This window comes from Cervus canadensis, chromosome 29 (genome assembly GCF_019320065.1).
Source record: "Cervus canadensis isolate Bull #8, Minnesota chromosome 29, ASM1932006v1, whole genome shotgun sequence".
Taxonomy (NCBI): Eukaryota; Metazoa; Chordata; class Mammalia; order Artiodactyla; family Cervidae; genus Cervus; species Cervus canadensis.
In genome coordinates, this window is record NC_057414.1 from 29,434,854 (window position 1) to 29,451,351 (window position 16,498).

Sequence of the window (16,498 nt, forward strand, 5' to 3'; positions counted from 1 at the left end):
AATAGCCTCAGATGAGCAGTATTTCACTTGCTCTGCCAATCTAACAGCCAAGGGAACTCTTTGCTTGCAAATAACAGAATGTAATTCCAAGCAAAATCCTGTAAGTCTTGGCTTTGGGACAAAATGCATTACAAAAATAAAAACATTTGTTTTATCCAATTCCTCTCCAGAGTTTTGGCCAGCATTATCCTGAACAAGTCAAATTATTCTCTATAGTCTGTAGTTACTTGTATATTAGTGGTAACATGGCTGGGAAAATGATGATCATATTAGTCGTCTTTAGATCACAATTCTTCCAGTTTAGAAACTATTTTTGCATATATTTTAGCTGGATGAATCCCATTGCGGAATAATTAAATAACCCATTTCCAAACATAGATGTAAAGTTACGTTTTTATATTTCACTCAGGTTGCATTAACACGTTTAATACTATTTTCATCATGTATGTCATTATTAAAATCACATGTCATTATTAAAACTACCATTAGTATAAAAATGTGTGTGTGTATGTTATGTCACTTCTGTCATGTCTGAATCTTTGTGACTCTATGGACTGTAGCTCTCCAGGCTCCTCTGTCCATGGGATTTTCCAGGCAAGAATACTGGAGTGGGTTGCCGTACTCTCCTCCAGGGAATTTTCCCAACCCAGGGATCGAACCCACGTTTCTTGTGTCTATGTCTCCAGCATTGGCAGGCAGGTTCTTTATCACTAGCGCCTCCTGGGGAACTCCAATATAGAAGCCCAAAAAAATTGACTAGAGGACTCAGAAGACATTGTCATTCCCTGCTTTGCTTTGTCAATGACTTGCTCTTTGTGTCTCTGAACCTTAAATGTGTGTCCCTAGGTTTGTTGCTTTGTGTGTGTGTGTGTCAATTCCTTTCATTAAGAAATAAAAGATTAACAACATGAATTATGGTTGAAGATTTCATAGTGAGTGAATAGTTAATAAATAGGTCACGCTTCAGCTAAATAGTGTGTAACCACTTCTATTTTAGAAAATAATGAGACTTTTAACTACATCAGTAGGGTTTTCTGCTAACTATGTTACAAATATTTTTATTAGAAATAAACTTAATAAATATTATATCTTTTGTTTTATTCTTTCTCCAGTTTTATTGAAATATAATTAACATCCAGCATTGTATAATTTTAAGATCTACAGCACAATGATTTGACTTACACACATGGTGAAATGTCTACCATAGAAATTTAGTGAATACCTATCATCTCATACAGATACAAAAAAAAAAAAGAGGAAAAAAATATTTTTCCCAGTGATAAGAACTCTGAGGATTTACTCTCTAACAGCTTTCAAATACACCAAACAGCAACGTTAACTATTGTCATAATGTTGTATGTTATATCCCTGGTGTCCATCTATCTTATAACTGGACGTTGAGGCTGTTGACCTCCTTCTTCTGATTCACCCTCTCTTTAGCCCTTGCCTCTGGTAACCACACATCTGATCTCTTTTTCTGACTTCGGTTTCTCGCTTTTTTAGATTCCACGTACATGCGAAATCATATGGTATTTGGCTTTCTCCGCCCGACCTATTTTACTTAGCATAATGCCCTCAAGAGGCCCATCCATGTTGTCAAAAATAGAAAACAGCAGGAGTTTTTTATTTTTCATGGCTGAGTAACATATATGTGTATGCATATATATCACAACTTCTATATCCCTTTATCCATCTATGGACATGGGTTGTTGCCATGTCTTGGCTATTGTAAATAACACTGCTATGAACATGGGGGTGCAGAGATCTCTTCCACATTGTGTTTTCATTTTTCTTCAGGTATATTCCCAGAAGTAGAATTGCTGGATCATATGGTACTTCTGTTTTTAATTTTTTGAGGAAACTCAATACAGTTTTCCTTATTGCCTGCCCCTATTTATAACCCCACTAACAGTGCCCAAGAGTTCTCTTTTCTCCACATCCTTGCCAGCATTTGTTATCTCTTATCTTTTTGATTACAGTCATTCTAAACAGGCTTGGAAATGATATCACATTGTGGTCTTTATTTGCATTTCCCTAATGATCACTGATGTTGAGCACATTTTTATGTACCTATTGGCAAGAATTTTTTATTAATTGCACAGTATTTGTTAATATCAATCTAAAATTACTACATGTGTTCATTTTTAGCTGTAACCAAAATTGATAACAGGTCAGTTTTGAAAATGATTTCAGAATGCCCAATGAAGATATATAGGAACATTTTTTTTATGATCTATTTTACTTTTTGCTATGGAACAGCAGTCCATCTGGCTCAAGAAAGACTACACATCTTTACTAAATTGCTGTAGTTTTGGCAAAATGCAAACTCAACTCCTCATTAGTGAGTCCTTATTTATTTGCAAGGAAATTTAATCCACATGATTTTGATTCGTTGACACTTACAGTAATATAAGCAAATAGTGTTTCGTAAGTGCTACTTGATTTCTGAGAAGTCTTCAAGCCATATTTTGCTGTGATCTTTTTTCTTGGGATAAGAAAGTTTATTTTTACAGGTTGAAAAAGGGGAAAGGGCTCAAATTTGAGCAGAAAATGTAGACCTTTATCATGGTAGGAGGGGATGAAAAGAAAACATCTTTGAGACTCATGACAACATAAGTACTGAGGGGTATCTTAGACAGGTAGATTGACCTTGACTTCCAGGTATGCACTTTTTGGGTAAAGATTAACCTTTCAGCCAGCTTAAGCCAATAGTGATAAGCAAGCTGATTTGCCTTCCCAATACTATCCTTCAGAAGTCCCACATAGATGATCAGTGAGTCAATTAGAGATACAAGTCAAACTTATATAAATGGAAAGTTTGCTGATTTTGTGACAATCATGTAGGTAGGTGAGCTAGAGAGTGAGTCACTTTTGTGTTCTCTGTTGACCTGGGTGCCAAAGAGACTCCACCTAAACTGAATGGCTATCAAGCTTCATCCCAGAGCGGTGACTCACTCACCCTCAAGGCTCACTCAGGGAACAATTTTGGCTCTGAAGACCACTAACCCTGGGAACTCCCCAACTGAGAGGTGGGACTGGTGAGATTTAGAACTGCTGACTTGGAGTTGTGAGTCATGGGTGAGTGCCAACGAGCCAGCATAAATCATGTAAGCACTTGAATTTCATGGCCATTATTTATAATAGTGGGGTAATAGCCTAACTTTTATGGTAGACATTTATTCACAGATATAAAAATAAAACATTATTAGAATTCTTTACCCTAAATTTAGACATTGAGAATTAAAAATTCAGGATAGCTGATCTCCCCCAGACCATAAATAAAGAGAAGAGTGATACAGCTGCTTAATCTAATATTTTGTTTCATATTTATGTGACCAGAATCTGCAGTGGAAAGACATAAAATTTTAAACCAGTAAACCTAGATTAAGACCCAAATCTGCTGATTACAAGTGTTTTGATGCTGGGAAGTGACAAAGCTTTCCATAGCCTCAGTTTTCCCAATTGCTACACAACAAGTTTCATAGAGTTAATATCACAGTTCATTGATGTGCTTGAAAATCTTTAATTAACCATGAAACACTGTACTCATTTATTCTAAGAAATGTGTGTGCCCATTTTGGAGTCAAGACCTAGGCTTGAAGCTTAGTGTGATTAAAACTCAAGCATCTCAAGTTTTTCTTTTTTTATCTGTATAGAAACATTTTTTAAGATGTACAGTATTGCATTTCTATCTCTTTTTAGGCATTAGCACTACTGTATATTTGTTTCACACCCCAAATTCACTATTCTCAGTACAAAACACTCCCCCCCCAACACCAAGATATCCAGTGGCAGTTAGAAGAATAAAACTGCACACAAAGAAGGTTCACACTTCCCAGAAGAAAGTCAATTCACTTTCTCTGTGCCAAGTCTCATAAGCTGTGCATTAATCTCTGCAGACTTGATTTCAAAATGAAACTACATTTAGAAAGGAAACAAATTCTACCAGCCATTTTTTGGAAGCTAAACTCATTCTGTGTCTTGAATGTTTTAAATTTATTTATTTATTTGGACAGGGAAAGTTGCATATTTGAACCACATATGAATCCAACTGGAATATGTTAGTTTTGAATGTGCCAGAGATCCTAGAGGGCTTCAAAAATCCAAAGATGTAGTCAGTCACCCTAGCTTTAGGTGATCTGGGTGTCTTGGCTCATGGTAAGGGTACAAAACAGAATGTAGCTAGTTCTTCCACCCTCTCCACAGTCATCTATCCTCATCCCAGGAGCTAGTTTGGCTTACTTTATGGTGCCTGAGTAAGACCACCAGGGGCTGGGAGAAGGTTGGAAGCTGCTGGCTTGAGGAAGGGAATGGAAGAGTGAGTTGAGCACTCAGTGAGTTGATTGCTTGAGAAAACATGGCTGCTCAGCTCAGTTCCAAGATCAGCAATCAATACTTTCCTCCTCTGTTAAGAGGGAATTTGGACTAGATGACTTCAAAGATCTTTTCTACGTCTAAAATTCAATGAGCTATAAAATTCTTGAACTAGGTTGCCATGAATAACTATAATCATTTGGCCCAGAGGAAGACAAACAAATGTAAAACATTTCAATATTTGGAAGTTTGGACAAGAGAAACAAAAACACAAGATGGAAAAACTCTACCATTTCAAAGCAGTAGTGAATTTGACTTAAATTGGGCTCTGAAGCTGACCAAATTAGCAGCATCGTCTCCCTAAGGCAGACATTCCAGTAGTAAATATGGGAAAATTAGGGTATCAGTCAGGCTTCTCCAGGAAAAAAAAACAACAAGAAAATACATGTACACACACATGTTTACACACATTCACAAACACACACACACATATACACAATGTTTATTTATTTATTTACTAAATTTTTCCTTTTATATTTTTTTATTTTAAGGAATTGGCTCATCACACAATTGTGGGGGCTGGCAAGTCTGTTTAGGGCAGCTGTATTCATAATGGCCAAATACTGGAACACCCCAACTGTCTTCAGGGGATAAACAGTTAAACACACCAGTGTGTCTGTCCATGCGGTGAAGTACCACTCAGCAAGTCAAAAACACCTATTGATCCATGCGACATCTTGTATCCAAGTAAGTATGCTGAGTGAAGAGAACCAGTTTCAAATCACATACTGTGTGATTCTGTTTACACATGTAACATTCTCTAGGTCTGTATACAACGCTCTTTTGGCTGGGGGCAGGGGGAGGGGAATGTGGCTATAAAGGAGCAACACAGGATCTTTGTGGCCACAGAACACTTCTGGGTGTGATATTAAACCATGGTTTTATAAGACGTTACCACCGAAGGAAACTAGGTAAAGGGGGCGTGGGATCTCCCTGAATGACTTCTTAACAGCTGCTTGTCATCTGTATTTATCAGAATAGAAAGTTTAACTTAAAATTTTAAGTTAACACAGCAAAGAAAATCATAAGCAACTTAAAAATTTAAGTTGACACAGCAAAGAAAATCATAAGCAAAACAAAAAGATAGCCTACAGACCGGGAGAAAATATTTGTAAATGATGTAACTGACGAGGGCTTAATGTCCAAAATGTACAAACAACTCTTACAATTCTATAGCAGCAGCAACAACAACAAAAAAATAATCAAAAAATGGGCAGAAGACCTAGAGGTTTCTACAAATGGCCAATAGGCACATGAGAAGATGCTCAACATGACTAGTTATTAGAGAACTGCAAATAAAAACAATAATGAGGTACCACCGCATATGACTCAGAATGGCCATCATTAAAATGTCTACAAATAATAAATGCTGGAAAGAGCGTGGAGAAAAAGGAACTTTCTTACACTGTTGAAAGGAGCAGCCAACGGAATACTACTCAGCCATAAAAAAGAATGAAATAATGCCATTTGCAGCAACATAGATGAGCCTAAAGATTATCATACTAAGTGAATTAAGTCAGAAAGACAAATACCGTATGATATCACTTCTATGTGGAACCTAAAATTCAACCACAAATGAATCTATTTACAAAACAAAAAGAGACTCACAAATAAAAAGAACAGACTTATGGTTGGCAAGGGGTGGAGGGATGGGGGCAGGCAAGGACTGGAAGTTGGGGATTAGCAGGTACAAACTATTATGTACAGGATGCATAAACAACAAGGACCTACTTATAACACAGTGAACTGTATTCAATATCTTGTAATAAACTATAATGGAAGTGTTAGTCACTCAGTCTTGTCCAACTCTTTGTGATGCCATGGACTGTAGCTTCCAGGCTCCTCTACCCATGGGGGTTCTCCAGGCACGAATACTGGAATGGGTTGCCATTCCCTTCTCCAGGAGACCTTCCTGACCCAGGAATTGAACCCAGGTCTCCTGCATTGCAGGTGGGTTCTCTACCAGCTGAGTCACCAGGGAAACCCCCAAAATATTTGAAGTGTTTGTTTAATGCTGGAAATTCACCCTAGGGGACAGAAGGATGTGAAAGGAAAAGGCACCATAATTAAGCTGTCCTTGGAAATGGTGAGGGTTTTTGGAGGTTTTTTTTTTCTCTCTCTCAAACACCTGTAATGTAATGTAATGACTTTACATTAAAGTCACTTTAATGTAACTTCAAGCTCAAACATTCTGGGAGGTAAACAGTCTGGTAGCTATGAGGGACAGGAGGCAGGATGCACCCCAGGACGAGTGGAGGAGCACTGGGGTCTGGCCACTCCACTGACTCTATAGCAGGGTCTCAGACACAAGAGCCCTGAGCAGCTGGAAGACAAATGACTCCTCGGGTTTCCGCATGAAGGCACCACGCATGTCATGAAAGGGCGCCCCTGAGAGCATCTCTGAACAGGGCCGGGCAAAACCACTCCACAGTCTGGCTCAAGACAGTGGCCCAGAGAAGCAGTGCCCAGGTCTCGAGGCCACAGAGGTCCCTCTTGCCTAGAGCAGCGCCTGACACCACACAAGTAAGACACGTGGCCAGTCTCAGAGAAAGAGGGACTTGGCAGTGGGGTGAAAACCCCGGCAGGAGCCGATGCCAGAACCCAGAACTCTCAACCCTCAGTGAACTTCATTTAAAATGAAAAAGAACGTACATGTATAACTGAGTCACTTTGTTGTATCACAGAAATAAAACACAACCCTGTAGATCAAGTATACTCCAATAAAGTTAAAAAAAATAGTTGGGTATATTAATGTGGATCTACTTACGGATTATCTGTTCTGTTCTCTGCTGAATTGTCTGTTGTTGCTCAGTTCACTAAGTCATGTCTGACTCTTTGTGCCCCATGGACTGCAGCATGCCAGGCTTCCCTGTCTTTCACTATCTCCTGGAAATTGCTCAAACTCATGGCCATCAAGTCGGTGATGAACTGTCTACCACTGCACCAGTTTCATGTGGTCTTGATGACTTTAGCTACAGTAGTAAGCCTTAATACCTGGTAGAGTGATTCCCTTTCACTGTATTCTTTACTTTCAAGATGGTTTTAACTAGTCGAAGCTAGAGCCTTTCCATATAAATTTTCTAATAAGCTTGTTATGTACATAAATATGCAGACATAGCTATGAGTAAAATGAATAACCAATGGAGACCTACTGTATAGCACAGGGAACTCTGTTCAATGTTATGTGGCAGCCTGGATGGGAGGGGAATTTGGGGGAGACTACATACATGTGTATGTATGGCTGAGTCCCTTTGCCATCCCCCTGAAACTATCACGACATTGTTAACCGGATATACCCCAATACAAAATAAAAAGTTTGAAAAAAAGATTGTTTTAACTAGTCTAGGCAAGTGCCTTTCCATGCAAATTTTTATAAGTTTGGATATGTCTATAAATCCCTTGCTGAGATTTAGACAGCAATTATTATAATAATTAAGTTTTCTATAATAACATAATTATTAAATTATATTAAACCTATAGATCAATATGAGGAGAATTGTTGTCTTTACTTAATTTGAAGAGGATTTTGTAAACTATTATTTTGTACATTCTTTGGAATTTTCTGTGTACATAATTGTGCCGTCTGAAAATAGAGACAGTTTTATCTCTGCCTTTCAAAATTGCCTTTTTTAATTTTTTTTTTTTTTTTTTGCCTTACTATAATGGCTAGAACATCCAGTAATAAACTGATTAGGAGCAGTGGGCAGACATTCTTGTTTTGTTCCTAATCTTAACTTCCTTACCAGTTTAGCAGGAAATTTATTTATCAATAAGTATGATGCTAGCTGAAGGATATTTAAAATTTTTTTCCTTTTATACTTACGATGTGTTAATACTTATTTTTTTTAATTTACTTTTTATTGAAGGATAACTGCTTTACAGAATTTTGTTTTCTGTCAAACCTCAGTATGAATCAGCCATAGGTATGCATATATCCCCTCCCTTCTGAACCTCCCTCCCATCTCCCTCCCCATCCACCCCTCTAGGTTGATACCGAGCCCCTGTTTGAGTTTCCTGAGCCACACAGCAAATTCCCGTTGGCTCTCTATTTTACATATGGTAGTGTAAGTTTCCTTGTTACTCTTTCCATACATCTCACTCTCTTCCCCTCTCCCCATGTCCATAAGTCTGTTCTCTATGTCTGTTTCTCCACTGCTGCCCTATAAATAAATGCTTCAGAACCATTTTTCTAGACTCCATATATGTGTGTTAGAATATATTTATTTTTCTCCTTCTGACTCACTTCACTCTGTATAACAGGTACTAGGTTCATCCATCTCAACAGAACTAACTCAAATGCATTCCCTTTTATGGCTGAGTAATAGTCCATTGTATATATGTACCACTACTTCTTTATCCATTCATCTGTGGATGGACATCTAGGTTGCCTCCATGTTTTAGCTATTGTAAATAGTGCTGCAATGAGCAATGGGATATATGTGTCTTTTTCAACCTTGGTTTCCTCAGGGTATATGCCTAGGAGTGGGATTGCTGGGTCATAGGGTGGTTTTTTCCTAGTTTTTTAAGGAATCTCCATACTGTCTTCCATAGTGGCTGAATCAATTTACATTCCCACCAACAGTGCAAGAGCATTCCCTTTTCTCCACACCCTCTCCAGCATTTATTGTTTATAGACTTTTTGATGATAGTCATTCTGACCGGTGTGAGGTGATTCTCATTGTGGTTTTGATTTGCATTTCTCTAATAATGAACTAAATAATGAGCAATGCTGAGCATCTTTTCACGTGTTTGTTAGCCATCTATATGTCTTCCTTGGAGAAATATCTGTTTAGGTCTTTTTCCCACTTTTTGATTGGGTTGTTTGTTTTTCTGGCATTGAGTTGTATGAGCTGCTTGTATGTTTTGGAAATTAATCCTTTGTCAGTTGTTTCATTTGCTATTATTCTCTCCCATTCTCAGGGTTGTCTTTTCACCCTGCTTATAGTTTCCTTTGCTATGCAAAAGCTTTTAAGTTTAATAAGGTCCCACTTGTTTACTATTGTTTTTATTTCCATTACTCTAGGAGGTAGATCATAGAGGATCTTGCTTTGATTTATGTCATCAAGTGCTGCCTATGTTTTCCTCTAAGAGTTTTATACTTTCTGGTCTTACATTTAGGTCTTTAATCCATTTTGAGTTTATCTTTATGTATGGTGTTAAGAAGAGTTCTAATTTCATTCTTTTATGTGTAGCTGTCCAGTTTTCCTAGTACCATTTATTGAAGGGGCTGTCTTTGCCCCATTGTATATTCTTGCCTCCTTTGTCAAAAATAAGGTACCCATAGGTGCATGGGTTTATTTCTGGGCTTTCTATCTTGTTCCATTGGTCTATATTTCTGTTTTTGTGCCAGTACCATACTGTCTTGATAACTGTAGCTTTGTAGTATAATCTGAAGTCAGGAAGGTTGATTCCTCCAGCTCCATTCTTCTTTCTCAAGACTGCTTTGGCTATTTGGGATCTCTTGCGTTTCCAAATGAATTGTGAAATTTTTTGTTCTAGTTCTGTGAAAAATGTCATTGGTAATTTGAATGGGATAGCATTGAATCTGTAGATTACATTTGGTGTTACAGTCATTTTCACAATATCAATTCTTCCTACCCAGAAACATGGAATATCTCTCCATCTGTTTAGGTCATCTTTGATTTCTTTCATCAGTGTCATATAATTTTCTGTGTACAATTCTTTTCTCTCCTTAAGTAAGTTTATTCCTAGATATTTAATTCTTTTTGTTGCAATGGTTAATGGGATTGATTCCTTAATTTCTCTTTCTGATTTTTCATTGTTAGTATATACAAGTGATTTCTGGGTATTGGTTTTGTATCCTGCAACTTTGCTAAATTCACTGATTAGCTCTAGCAATTTTCTGATACTATTTTTAGGGTTTTCTATGTACAGTATCTTGTCACCTGCAAATAGTGAGAGCTTTACTTCTTATTTTCTGATCTGGATTCCTTTTATTTCTTTTCTCTGATTGCTGTAGCTAGGACTTCCAGAACTATGTTGAATAATAGTGGTGAAAGTGGACACTCTTGTCTTGTTCCTGATCTTAAGGGGAATGCTTTCAGTTTTTCACCATTGAGGACAATGTTTGCTGTAGGCTTATTATGTATGGCCTTTACTATGTTGAGGTAGTAGCCTTCTATGCCCATTTTTTGAAAATTTTTAATCGTCAATTGTGCTGTATTTTGTCAAAGGCTTTTTCTGCATTGATAGAGATTATCATATGGTTTTCATCTTTCCATTTGTTAATATGGTGTATCACATTGATCAATTTGTGTATATTGAAGAATCCTTGCATTCCTGGAATAAACCCAACTTGATCATGGTGTATAAGATTTTTGATGTGTTGCTGAATTTTGTTTGCTAAATTTTGTTGAGGATTCTTGCATCTATGTTCATCAGTGATATCAGCCTATAGTTTTCTTTTTTTGTGCTGTCTTTGTCTGGTTTTGGGATCAGGGTGATGGCAGCCTCATAGAATGAGTTTGGAAGTGTTCCTTCCTCTATAATTTTTTGAAAGAGTTTGAGAAGGCAGGCATTAGCTCTTCTCTAAATGTTTGATAGAATTCTCCTGTGAAGCCATCTGGTCCTGGGCTTTTGTTTTTTGGGAGATTTTTGATCACAGCTTCAATTTCAGTGCATGTAACTAGGTTGTTCATAATTTCTATTTCTTCCTGGTTCAGTCTTGGAAGATTGAACTTTTCTAAGAATCTGTCCATTTCTTCAAGGTTATCCATTTTATTGCCATATAGTTGTTCATAATAGTCTCTTATAATCCTTTGTATTTCTGCATTGTCTGTTGTAATCTCTCCCTTTTCACTTCTGATTTTGTTGATTTGGTTCTTCTCTCTTTTTTTCTTGATGAGTCTGGCTAAAGGTTTGTCAATTTTGTTTATCTTCTCAAAGAACCAGGTTTTAGTTTTATTAATCTTTACTATTTTTTCTTTCATCTCTTTTTCTTTTATTTCTGCTTGGATCTTTATGATTTGTTTCCTTCTACTAATTATGGGATTTTTTTGTTCTTCTTTTTCCAGTTGTTTTAGGTGTAATGTTAGGCTGTCTATTCAATGTTTTTCTTGTTTCTTGAGGTAGAATTTTATTGCTATAAACTTCCCTCTTAGGACTACTTTTGCTGCATCCCATAGGTTTTGAGTTGTCATGTTTTCATTGTCACTTGTTTCTAGAAATTTTTTTATTTCCCTTTTGATTTCTTCAGTAACCTGTTGGTTATTTAGAAACATGTTGTTTAATTTCCATGTGCTAGTGTTTCTTACAATTTTTTCCTTGTAATTGATATCTGGTCTCATAGTGTTGTGGTTGGAGAAGATGCTTGATATAATTTCAATTTTCTTAACTTTGCTGAGGCTTGATTTGTAACCTAAGATGTGGTGTATCCTGGAGAATGTTCCATGTGCATTTGAGAAGAAGGTGTATTCTTCTTCATTTGCATGGAATGTCCTGAAGATATCAATGAGATCCATCTCATCTAACGTATCATTTAAGACTTGTGTTTCCTTATTAATTTTCTGTTTTGATGATACGTCTTTTGGTGTGAGTGGAGTGTTAAAGTCTCTTACTATTATTGTGTTACTGTCAATTTCTCCTTTTATGCCTGTTAGTGTTTGTCTTATGTGCTGAGGTGCTGCTATGTTGACTGCATAGATATTTACAATTGTTATGTCTTCCTCTTGGATTGATCATTATGTAGTGTCCTTCCTTATCTCTTGTAATCTTCTTTATTTTAAGGTCTATTTTGTCTGATATGAGGATTGCTACTCCAGCTTTCTTTTGCTTCCCATTTGCATGGAATTTATTTTTCCATCCTCTCACTTTCAATCTATATGTGTCTTGAGGGCTGAAGTGGGTTTTTGTAGACAGCATGTATATGGGCCTTGTTTTTGTATCCATTCAGCCAGTCTGTGTCTTTTGGTTGAAGCATTTAACCCATTTACATTTAAAGTAATTCTTGATATATATATTTCTATTGTCATTTTCTTAATTGTTCGGGGTTGATTTTGTAGATTTTTTTTCTTCTGTTGTATTTCTTGAATATATAAATCCATTTAACATTTGTTGTAAAACTGGTTTGGTGGTACTGAATTCTGTTAACTTTTGCTTGTCTGAAAAGCTTTTTGTTTCTTCATCAATTTTGAATGAGACCCTTGCCGGGTACAGTAATCTTGGTTGTAGATTTTCCCCTTTCAGTACTTGAAATATATCCTGCCATTCCCTTCTGGCCTGCAGAGTTTCTACTGAAAGATCAGCTGTTAAACATATGGGGTGTCCCTTGTATGTTACTTGTTGCTTCTCCCTTGCTGCTTTTAATATTCTTTCTTTGTATTTAGTCTTTGTTAGTTTGATTAGTGTGTGTCTTAGAGTGTTTCTGTATGGGACTCTTTGTGCCTCTTGGACTTGAATGACTATTTCCTTTTCCATGTTGGGGAAGTTTTTAATTATACTCTCTTCAAAAATTTTCTTATACCCTTTCTTTTTCTCTTTTTCTTCTGGGACCCCTATAATTCAAATGTTGGTGTGTTTGATATTGTTCCAGAGGTCTCTGAGACGATCCTCAGTTCTTTTCATTCTTTTTATTTTATTCTGTTCTTCAGAAGTTATTTCCACCATTTTATCTTCCAGCTCACTGATTTGTTCTTCTGCTTCATATATTCTGCTATTGATTCCTTCTAGAGTACTTTTAATTTCAGTAATTGGGTTGTTTGTCTCTGCATGTTTATTCTTTAATTCTTCTAGGTCTTTGCTAATGGAGCATTACATTTTCTCCATTTTGCTTTCAAGGTTTTTGCTCATCTTTACTATCATTATTCTGAATTCCTTTTCAGGTAGTTTGCCTATTTCCTCTCCATTTATTTGGATCTCTGTGTTTGTAGTTTGTTCCTTCATTTTTGTGGTATTTATCTGCCTTTTCTCTGCTTATTTTTTTTTAACTTACCATGTTTGGGCTTCCCTGGTGGCTCAGATGGTAAAGTGTCTGTCTGCAACGCAGGAGACCCAGGTTCGATCCCTGGGTCAGAAGATCCCTTGGAGAAGGAAATGGCAGCCCACTCCAGAACTCTTGCCTGGAAAATCCCATGGATGGAGGAGCCTGGTAGGCTACAGTCCATGGGGTTGCAAAGAGTTGGACACGACTGAGCAACATCACTTTTCACTTTCCCAGGCTTCAAGGTTGAATTCTTTCTTCCTTTTGGTTTTTTCCCTCTAAGGTTGGTCCAGTGGTTTGTGTAAGCTTCTTATAAGGAATGTATAAGGTTTGAGCTTTCTGATAAGGTGAGATTTGTGCTGAGTTTTTGTTTGTTTGTTTTTCCTCTGATGGGAAAGGCTGAGTGAGGTGGTAATCCTGTCTGCTGATGTTTGGGTTTGTATTTTTGTTTTGTTTGTTGTTTAGATGAGGCATCCCTGCACTGGGTGCTATTGGTGGTTGGGTGATGCTGGGTCTTGTATTACAGTGGTTTCCTTCGTGTGAGTTCTCACTATCTGATATCCCTACAAGCTTCCCTGGTGGCTCAGAGGTTAAAGTGTCTGCCTGCAATGTGGGAGACCTGGGTTCGATCCTTGGGTCAGGAAGATCCCCTGGAGAAGGAAATGGCAACCAACTCCAGTATTCTTGGCTGGAGAGTTCCATGGACGGAGGAGCCTGGTGGGCTACAGTCCATGGGGTCGCAAAGAGTCAGACATGACTAAGCGACTTCACTTTCACTTTCAGGGTTAGTTCTCTGATAGCCTAGGGTCTTGGAATCGGTGCTCCCACTCCAGAGGCTCAGGGCTTTATCTCTGGTCAGGAACAAAGAGTCCACAAGTGGTTTGTTATGGCATTAAGTGAGATTAAAACAAATATGCAAAAATGAGAAACCAAAGATGAACCCCAGACAAATGGCAATTACAAAACCAGGCAAATAATAATTAAAATAATGGAATATACACATATACATATATACCCATGAGAAAAGTCAAAACAGTCCAACAAAAATAAAGTACAATAGATTGACCTGGAGAGCAAAGGAAATAAAAAATTATATTTACCAGTTAAGAACAAAACTAAGGCACAAACTGGAAAATAAAACTAAAGCAAGGGGCCAAGTGGGGAATAAAGTAATGAAAGCAAAACTACAATATATTGAGAGAAAAGAAAAGAAAGAAAGAATAGATATGCAAAGTTAAATAGAGGTAGATGAAGAAGATTTATATACATTAAGATTAACTGCAAGAGGAAATGAGCAGTAGGAAAGGCAAACAAAGGAATAAATGTAGAAAAATATAATAGGTTTTAAAAAATTAAAATTATAAAAAAGAGAAAAGACTAAAAAATGGAAGAAGAAAAGAAAAGAAGAAAAAGGAAAACTCCACAGAACTGCAAAAGTGCAAGTAGATGTAGAGGCTTATAACAACAATAAAAAGTGTGACTGAATATACATATATACATATACACCACCCATAGGCAAAGTTTAAACAGTCCAACAAAAATAAAGTACAAAAGATTGACCTGGTGAACAAAGGAGACCCAAAATTATACCCACCAGAGTGAAACTAACTAAAAGCACAAACTGGAAAACAAAACTAAAGCAAGGTGCCAATTTGGAATAAAGCAATGAAAATAAAACTAACAAATATGTTGAGACTAAAGGAAAGCAAGAAAAGAAAGAATAGATATGCAAAGTTAAATAGAGGTAGATAAAGAAGATTTGTATATATTAAAGATTAACTGCAAGGGGAAAAGAACAGTAGGAAAAGCAAACAAAGGAATAAATGTAGAAAAAATAATAATAGGTTTAAAAAATTAAAATTAAAAAAAGAGAAATGAAAAAAAAAATCTTCCCCAGAATGGCAAAAGCCCAACATAGAAGCAGAGGTTTATAACAACAATAAAAAAATGTGACTGAGAAAAAAAGAAAAAAAAAAAAGCTCTAACACTTAGATTTCATAGTGCCAATAAAATCAACAACTACAACAGAGATGGTGGCCAGGATGGTGGGCGGGGGAGAAAAAAAAGAAAAAAAAAATCCAAAGAGTCAAAACATAAAAATAACAAATGTTTTTCTTGAGTCACTGCTGTCAGAGACCTTTCCCTTGCTGGGAGTCACAGTCCACCTCACCTCCCTAGGATGCCCTCCAACACTCTGCTGATCTCTGGACCTTCTGGAGGGCAGCTCAGATTCTAAGCTGGTCCCACTCCTCTGTGTTCTTGCCTCCAATGTGCACAGCTCTCAGAACTTGTGGGTTTTCTTTTGTGGGAGCTCTCAGTGACCTTTTATATATTCCACAGACACAAAGTCTGACTAGCTGATCGTGTATATTTAATCTGCAGCTTGTACAACTGGTGGGAAGGTTTTGGGTCTTGTTCCTTAGTCACACTGCCCCTGGGTTCCAATTGTGGCTTTATTTCCACCTCTGGACGTGGGTCGTCCACTGGGGTTTGCTCCTGAGGCTGCCCTGGAGGACCTGGGTTTGCCCCTGTGAGGGCCAGGTGTGGAGGTGCAGCTGCTTGAGTCACGGGGGTTCTGGCAGCACCAGGTACTCGGGGGAGTTGGCAGCTAGGGCAGCAGGAAATATAATGCTCTAGAAGGGTATGCAACCAGTATTGGCCAATACACTCCGGTATTCTTGCCTGGAGAACCCCCCTCCCTGACAGGTCACGATCCACAAGGTTGCAGAGTCGGACACTACATGAGACCCTGCACTCATAGGCGCAAGACTTTTTTTTGCCTGTGGCAGCTTGCCCCAGTGAGAGTTGAGTGTGAAGGTAACACAGTTGCTTAGCTTATAAAGACCCCGGCAGCGCCAAGTGTGCAGGGACCCGGACTGCCTCTGTCACAGGAGTTATGGCCGTATCAGTCTTTTTTTTGAGCCTCTTGTAGCTGCCAATCAGAAGGCCTCTTTGGCCAGTCTTTCTCCATAGTTCCACCCATTCAGGCACTTAGAGGGCTCCCTTGCCTGGGGTCCTTCTCTGTTGTTTGCTGCCTTAGGCACATAGAGGGGCCCCCTGGGTGGGGTCCTACTCTGTGGATCGGTGCATCAGTCACTTAAAGGAGCACCTGGGTGGTCCTGCTCTGTAGTTCAGTGGGCCAGGCATTTGATGGGCCAGCCTCTCTATATTGTCCAGCTGCCAACG

General features: G+C 37.9%; 1 long non-coding RNA gene across 1 annotated transcript in view; it reads right to left on the bottom strand.

The window, feature by feature from the left end:
• Window positions 1-14,221, bottom strand: part of LOC122431126 — a 21,510-nt gene extending 7,289 nt beyond the window's left edge. The window contains exons 1-2 of the long non-coding RNA XR_006266450.1: window positions 14,090-14,221; window positions 6,657-6,661 (exon numbers count right to left, since the gene is read on the bottom strand). This is a non-coding gene — a long non-coding RNA (uncharacterized LOC122431126). The remainder of the gene's footprint in view (window positions 1-6,656; window positions 6,662-14,089) is intronic.
• Between the last annotated feature and the right edge of the window lie 2,277 nt (window positions 14,222-16,498).